This window comes from Pristiophorus japonicus, unplaced genomic scaffold (assembly GCF_044704955.1).
Source record: "Pristiophorus japonicus isolate sPriJap1 unplaced genomic scaffold, sPriJap1.hap1 HAP1_SCAFFOLD_56, whole genome shotgun sequence".
Taxonomy (NCBI): domain Eukaryota; kingdom Metazoa; phylum Chordata; class Chondrichthyes; family Pristiophoridae; genus Pristiophorus; species Pristiophorus japonicus.
Genome location: NW_027254467.1, coordinates 2,035,174 through 2,042,974, shown reverse-complemented (window position 1 = coordinate 2,042,974; position 7,801 = coordinate 2,035,174). Strand labels below are relative to the sequence as shown.

At 42.2% G+C, this 7,801-nt stretch overlaps 1 non-coding gene across 1 annotated transcript; it reads left to right on the top strand.

The window, feature by feature from the left end:
- The first annotated feature begins 2,339 nt into the window (after positions 1–2,339).
- trnar-ucu (transfer RNA arginine (anticodon UCU)) lies at positions 2,340–2,431 on the top strand. The gene is given in 2 exon segments: positions 2,340–2,376; positions 2,396–2,431. It is a non-coding gene; the product is annotated as a tRNA-Arg (tRNA).
- The last annotated feature ends 5,370 nt before the right edge of the window (positions 2,432–7,801 follow it).

Sequence of the window (7,801 nt, the reverse complement as noted above, 5' to 3'; positions counted from 1 at the left end):
TAATGCAATAACAAGTTGACGCCGACATGATTAAGTAGAAATTAGCGCAGGTGTGAAAAACTAGTATAGTTGATTTTGAGGAAGAAATCTGTCGACAGCTGGAAGACATCAATGAATTGACCACGTGTGCAGGACAATGGCTAATGGCATTCAAGTCGGAGAAGTGTGACATAATACATTTTGTGAGGGCTAATAAGGAATAAACATTAAATGGTAGGTGACTGAGAAGGGCAGAGCAGGAAAGGGACCTTGGAGCGCATGTCCACAGATCCCTGATGGTAGCAGCCCAGGTAGATAAGGTGGTTAAGAAGCAACACGGAATGCTTGCCTTTATTAGCTGAGCCAAAGAGTACAACAGCGGGGACGTTTTACTTGAACTGTGTAAAACATTAGTTCGGCCACAACTAGAGTACTGTGTGCTTTTCTGGTTGCAGGAAATATCTGATTGCTCCCGTGAGCGGACAGAGTCGTTTTTGAGAATGTTGCCTGGACTGGAGAATTTTGCTATGAGGAAAGATTGGATAGGCTGGGCTTGTTTCCTTTGGAACAGAGGAGCCTGAGAGTGGACCTAATTGAAGTGTATACAATTATGAGTGGACCATGTAGTGTGCATAGGACGGATTTATTTCCCATATCAGAAATATCAACAACCAGGAGGCATTGATTTAAAGTCATTGTTGGGAGGCTGGAGGGGATCTGAGATGAAATGCTTTCAACCAGATGGTGCTGGTGGTCTGAACATCACTGCCTGAAAGGATGGTAGAAGCAGAAGCCATCAACCAATTTACAAAGTACTTCGATGTGCTCTTGAAGCACCATAATCTACAGGGATATGGACCAAGAGCTGCAACGTGTGATTCGACTGGATAGCTCTTTGATGGACTGAGCGGAAATGATGAGCTGAAATGACCTCCTTCCCTTCTGTAAATAGCTATGAATCTCTGAGAGGACGAGGTGAAGTCGGGTAGAAGGGGGCTCGTGTGGAGCATTAACTCTGGTAAATCCAGTTGTATAAATGGTCCCTTTCAACGGCGCAAACTATATAACATTAGGAAAAGCACCTTTGATACAACAACAAGAAATTGTATTTCTACAGCATCTTTAATGTAGTAAAACGTCCCAAGGCACTTCACAAGAGTATTATGGGATAATAATTTGACTGTGTTCCGCATAAGTGGAAATTAGTGCAGTGGACTAAAAGCGTGGACAAACAGTTATGGTTTATAATGATCAAGAAAGCTGTAGACTGCAGGAAGATATCAATGAAATGTTCAGGCGGGCTGAAAAGAGGCTAATGGAATTCAATCAGCAAAGTGTGAGGTATTGAATTTGGGAAGTGCTAATAAGGCAAGGGAATATACATTAAATGGTAAGTCACTGAGTAGTGCAGAGGAGCAAAGGGGCCTTCGAGGGCAATTCCACCGATCCCTGTCGGTAGCCGACCATGGAGATAATGTGTTTAAGAAGCACCACGGAATACTTGCCTTTATTAGCTGAGCTATAGAATACAAGAGCGGGAAAGTTAAGCTTGAATTTTATAAAACACGAGTTGGGGCACAACTGGAGCACGACATGCTGTTCTGGTCAGCGCATTACAGGAACAATCTGATTGCGCTCGTGAGTGTCGGGAGTTGATTTTCGTTGATGTTACCGGGAATGGATAATTTAACTCTGAGTAAAGATTGCATCGGCTGTGGTTGTTACCTTTGGCACAGAGGAGGCTGAGAGGGGACCTTATTGAAGTGAATAAAGTTATGAGTTGCCTCGATAGAGTGCATGGATAGGATATAAATCCCTTAGAAGTGGTTAACAACCAGGGGGCACAGATTTAACCTAATTGGTAGGAGGGTAGAGCGGATTTGAGGGGAAATGTTTTCATACAGAGGGTGGTGGGGGTCTGGAACTCACTGCCAGAAAGGATGGGAGAGGTAGAAGCCCTCACCACATTTAAAAATTAGATGGATGTGCACTTGACGCAGTGTAATCTTCTGGGCTACGGAACAAGAATTGGAAAGTGGGATTCAGCTGGATAGCTATTTTCAGACGGGGCGCACATGGTGGGCTGAAATGGCCTCCGTCCGTGCTGTAAATTTCTATGAGTCTCTGACAGCACATCATTTTAAAATAGACACAGAATGATCCAGAACTGACGGCACATCCCGTTTAAACAGACACAGAATGATCGAGTTGCGATGAAAGTTCATCGACCTGAAACTTGAAAATTCTTTCTCTCTCCGCAGATTATGCCTGGTCGACTTCAGTGTTTTCAGATTTTTCAGTTTTTAGTTACAATTTCGGTATCAACACTATTTTACTTTTGTATTCGTTTAGCTCACGGCGGCTCTGTGGCGCAATGGATAGCGCATTGGACTTCTAGTGAAGAGTTTAGTAAGGTATTCAAAGGTTGTGGGTTCGAGTCCCACCAGAGTCGGATTTTGCGTCAGGCTATCCTGTTTACTGGGCCGCACAATGCATTTTGCAGCATATCAACAATTCAGAGAGGGAAACTGCTGCCCGAGCACTTCTTCTTACAAAAGTGGCTCCAATCCAACCCTGTTTGCCTCTGAGTTCTCTTAGCGCCCTGAATTGATTATACAGAAGCAGGAGCAGGCAATCGAGATTGCAAAACATGGACAGCAGGAGTCCATTAACCCCCCAAGCTAGTTGTAATGCACAGGAGGAAGGCATTTAGCTCCTGGAGACTGATATACAGGGACAGAAGGAGGAAAGTAACTATTCGGCATTGAGCCAGAGGAGAGGCAGAAGTCATCCAGCTCCTTGAGCCTGTTGTACAAGAAGATTCGAAGCACATTTACCCCTCGAAACTTTGCATAGAAAGATTACGAGGCATTTCAGAAGCACGAACCTGTTATACTGGAAGAGGAGGATTCATCAAGCACATTACACAGGCGGGGGCCAATCATAAAAGCATGATGTTTATTTTAATGAAAGAGTAATCCAGAGAGAGGAATTCAGTGCCCAACACGAAAGCAGTGAAATTTAAATTCAATTATATAAAGCTAGAAATTTAAAAATTATCAGTAATGGTGATCATTTTCGGAACACACCCATATGGTTTACTAGACTGCTTTAGGGTTGGAAAGCTGCTGTCCTTACCGCTGCAGGTCTATATGCGACTGCAGAACCACAGCAACGTAGTTGACACTTAACTGCCCTCGGAAATGGCCACGTGAGCTAATAAGTTGCATGTGGTGGCTCACCACGATCTTCACAAGGGCAACTAGAGATGAACAACAGATGCTGCCCTCATTAACGTTGCCCATATGCATGAATATATAAAATAAACATTCGAACCTCTAGTTTGTTAGACAGGAGAAAAAAATGCCTCAAGCTAGGTCAGTGAATGCGGAGTCATTAGTCAACAAGATGAATGGATAAATAACTGGCTTCAAGACAGAAAGCCGAGAGTAGTGGTAAAAAATAGCTTTTCATGTGGCAGATGTTGCGTAGTGGTGTTCCACAAGATCGGTGCTGGAATAACTCTGGTTCACAATTACTGTTAAAGATTTAAACCTGCAAATCAAAAACAACAATTTCAAAATGTTGCAGATGACACCAAATCAGGAGCATGCTCAATTCTGAGAAGGACTGCAACAAACTAAAAGAGGACATATACAAGCTTCCAGAATGGGCATACAATTGGCAAATTAATTTCAAACCATATAAATGTGAGGTAACACAGTTTGGTAGGAGGAATTGGGAAGAATTGGAGTGTGCCAGTCTGGGGGGCATAGAGGAACAAAGGAATTTCGGAGTACAAATACACAAAACTCTAAAAGTTACAACACATGTTATCAACCCAATAAAAAAGCAAACCAAGCACGAGGATTTATTTCTTGACGTATTGAATTGAAATGCAGCAAAGTTATGCTAAACCCAATATTTAACCTTGGTTAAACAAAACTTAGGGTACTGCTAACAGTTCTGGTCGCCAGATTATAAAAAGGAAATAGAGTCATTGCAGAGTTTGCAGGGCAGAGTTAGCACGATGGTACCAGAACAGACGGCGTATTTATATCAGGAAAGTATGAACAGACGAGTCTTTTTTCTCTTGAAAAAGGAAGGCTGTGGGATCAGCCTCTTTAAAAGATACTGGGCGAATGAGGGATGTGCTGGGCCATAATGTTACATATTGTGAGGAATAAAATTCAGCTGGTGCTGATGTACGACAGTACCTCATGGATACCCAGTTTTCAGCTGCTGGAACTGTTCTGAATCTATTCCATTTAGCACGGTGGTAGTGCGAGAGTACACTTTGCAGAGTGTCCTCCGTTTGAAGACAGGACTTTGTATCCACAAGTACTGTGCTGTGTTCACTCCTACCAAGATTGCCATGGACAAATGTATCTGCGACAGACAGGTTGGTGAGGAGGAGGTCAAGTCGATTTTTCACTATCGGAGTGGCAGTAGTGAGGGAACACTGCACTGTCGGAGTTGCTGTCTTTCGGATGAGATCCTAAACCCAGGCCCGATCTGGACCTAAAAATTCCCAGCCCACTATTCCGAAGAAAAGCAGGAGAGTTCACCTCAGTGTCCTGTGGCCAATATATATCACTTAACCAACATCTGGTCATTATGACGTCGTGCTTTCTTGCTAGTGTAAATCTGCTTTTTTATTTCCTATATTAGAACTGTGGCCACACTTTAAAAGTATTTAACTGGCTGCGTAACGCTTTGGGAAGTCCTGATATGACAAGAGCTGGAGAAATCCTCGTTTTTTCTTTTATAGCCGATACAAGTGCAAGTTAACATGGCGGGTTAGCTTGGTTGGTTTAAGTGTGGCGTTGACAACTACAAGGCCGCGTGTTTTAACCCTGTTGATGCCTTTAGTTGTTATTTTTGCGGACGGGGAGGGCGTTGCGAGTATATTAGCTTTATTATTTTAGAGCAGGTTAAACATTTAGGAATGAAACTCACACAGTTACTGCAATAATTTGAAACAATGCTGCAAAATCATGTTTCTGCCGAGAGCACATGGAAATGCGGAACTTTTCCAGCATTTTAAGGAAAATTCGATTATCTCGATTATTTTGGGACTTTTCGTAATTCAATCAGTGAATGGCTCAATGCCGCTGATTGGTTTGCAGTTCAAAGTATGGAACTGAAATATATACAATTCCAGTTTGTAAACGCTCATTCTGAGCATTAATCTGCTGCGAACTGCAGGGTCGCTTAACTTGATGGATAAAGCCTCTGATTTTGACATGAAACCTGATGTTATCAGAAGAATGCAGTTTTCAGTCCTGTTGCAGTCGTTTTGTCAACTCATCAGCTGGAGATGATTTCCACCTCAACCTTGCAGGGCTCTTTTTCGAAAGGCATTATTTTCATTTTGTTTATATTTCTCAATGATCTTTGCAACAATCACTAATTTTGAACATGCTCGGGATCAAATAATCAGTTTACTCTAGAATCGCTGAGCGCAGCGATCGAACCTGCACGGCGAAATCCCGTTGGATTTTAAGTCTAACGCGGAAGCCACTTGGTCATCTCAGCTATACAATATGCTTTAATTAATTGTCTAGTGTTAGGTGCTAAATATCAGACAATTGGCCTGCATGCTTGTCCTGTTGCATGTCTCTGTCGATGTGAAATATTAAAATTGTAGAATTATAGAATCTCACAGCACAAAAGGAAGCAATTAGCCCAGAACTGAAAAGATTTACTTATGTGGACAGACTCAACTGACTGGGGAGCTTTCTCTGAAAAAGACCAGCAGGTATCTTTACCTTTATGACGCGGTTTGATAGGGTCGACAAGGAGAAAATATTTGCTCCGATGCAGGATTTCAGAATAGAGATCACAAATATAAGATTGTCACTGATAAATTCAGTTGGCAATTTAAGAGTAATTTCTTTACAAAGAGTGGGTAGGATGTAGAAGATGACACCACGAGCAGGAATTGATGCGAATTGCACAGATGCATTAAAGGCGCAGCTACCTAAGCACATGAATGAGAAAGGAATAGAAGGATATGCTATAGGATGAGGTGAATGTGGCTAGTGTGGAGCATTAACTCCGGAAAAACCAGTTGGGGAAAATGTTCTATTTCTGTGATGCAATTTCTACATAAAATTATGCGGCACAACTTTTAAACAACTACATCCACTTGTATTAATATAATACCTTTAATGTAGTGAAATGTCCCAAGGCACTTCACAAGAGTATTATGCAATACAAATTCGACACTGAGCCAGATAATTAGAAATTAATGCAGGTGACGAAAAGCTTGGTCAAAAAGTTAAAGTTGATAATGAGGAAGAAAGCTGTAGACTTGCAGGAACATGTCAATGAACTGATCAGGTGAGAAGAAGAGTGGCTCATGGACTTCAACCCGGAGGAGTATGAGCTAATGCATTTGGGGAGATCTAATAAGGCATGGGAGTACACATTAAATGGGAGGATGTTGGAGTGCATGTCTACTGATTTTTGACGGTAACAGTCCAGGGAAATAACATAAATAAGAAGCAAAACAGTATGCTTGCCTTTATTAGTCGAGACATAGAATACAAGATCGGGGAAGTTACACGTGAACTGTGTAAAGCACCAGTTAGGCCACAGCTAAAGAACTGCGTGCTTTTCTGAACACCGCATTACAGGAATGATCTGATTGCACTCGTGAGTTACAGTGTTGGTTTACGAGAATGTTGCCTGGACTGAAGATGGTAGTTGTGTGGATCGATTGGATGGGCTGGGGTTGTTTTCTTTGGAAAAGTGGAGGCTGAGGAGGGACCGTATTGCAGTTTATACAATTATGAGTGGCCTAGATAGAGTGCATAGGAAGGATTTATTTCCCTTTGCAGGGTTGGAACAAAACATGGGGCATAGACTCAACGTAATTGGTAGGATTGTAGAGGGGATTTGAGGGGAAATGTTTCCACCAGATGGTGGTGGGTATCTGGAACTCATTGCCAGAAAGGAATGATAGAGGCAGAAGCCGTCGCCACATTTAAAATTACTTGGATATACACATGAAGTACAGTAACCGACAAAGTTACAGACCGAGAACTGGTCAGTGGGAATAGGCTAGCGAGCTCTTTATTGGACGTCACGGACACGATGGGTTGATATGGCCTCCTTCCGTGCTATAAATTACTATGCTCGATGAGAACACAATTGTCTCAAACAGACAGAGGTTGATACGCTACTGAAAGCACTTCCCTTTTAAACGAACACAGAATGTTTCTGCTCTGACACCACATCTCTTTTAAACAGACCAGTTGCGATGAAAGTTCATTGACCTGAACCTTTAACTCTATTTCTCTGTCCGCAGATTATGCCTGATCTGCTGAGTGCTTGCAGAGTTTTCGGTTTTTAGTTCAGATTTCCGGCATCAATACTATGTTACTTTTGTATTGCTGCAATATTTGGCAGCTCTGTGGCGCAATTGATAGCGCATTGGACTTCTAATCAATGGCATATAAGGCACTCAAATTTGTTGTATCGAGTCCCACCAAAATAATTTATTCCATGAGTTCTCTTGGCACTTCGAGTATGTTATACAGAAGCAAACAATCGAGCCTGTTCCACAGGAATTGGTGAAGTCCATTAATCTTTAATGCCGCTTCCAAAGGACAGGAGGAAGGCAATCATCTGCTTGTGCCTGTTATATAATGTTAGCGTTAGTGTTTTCTTGGAAGAATCACTCAACACTCAGGGTCGGTTCCAATGCTGATGCAGCTTTTATTACGCTCAGCGGGAAGGAAAAACTCAGGACCGTATTCAGGTTTCTCTTCACAGAACAAAGAGTTACATGTACCTTTATATGTTTCACAACAGT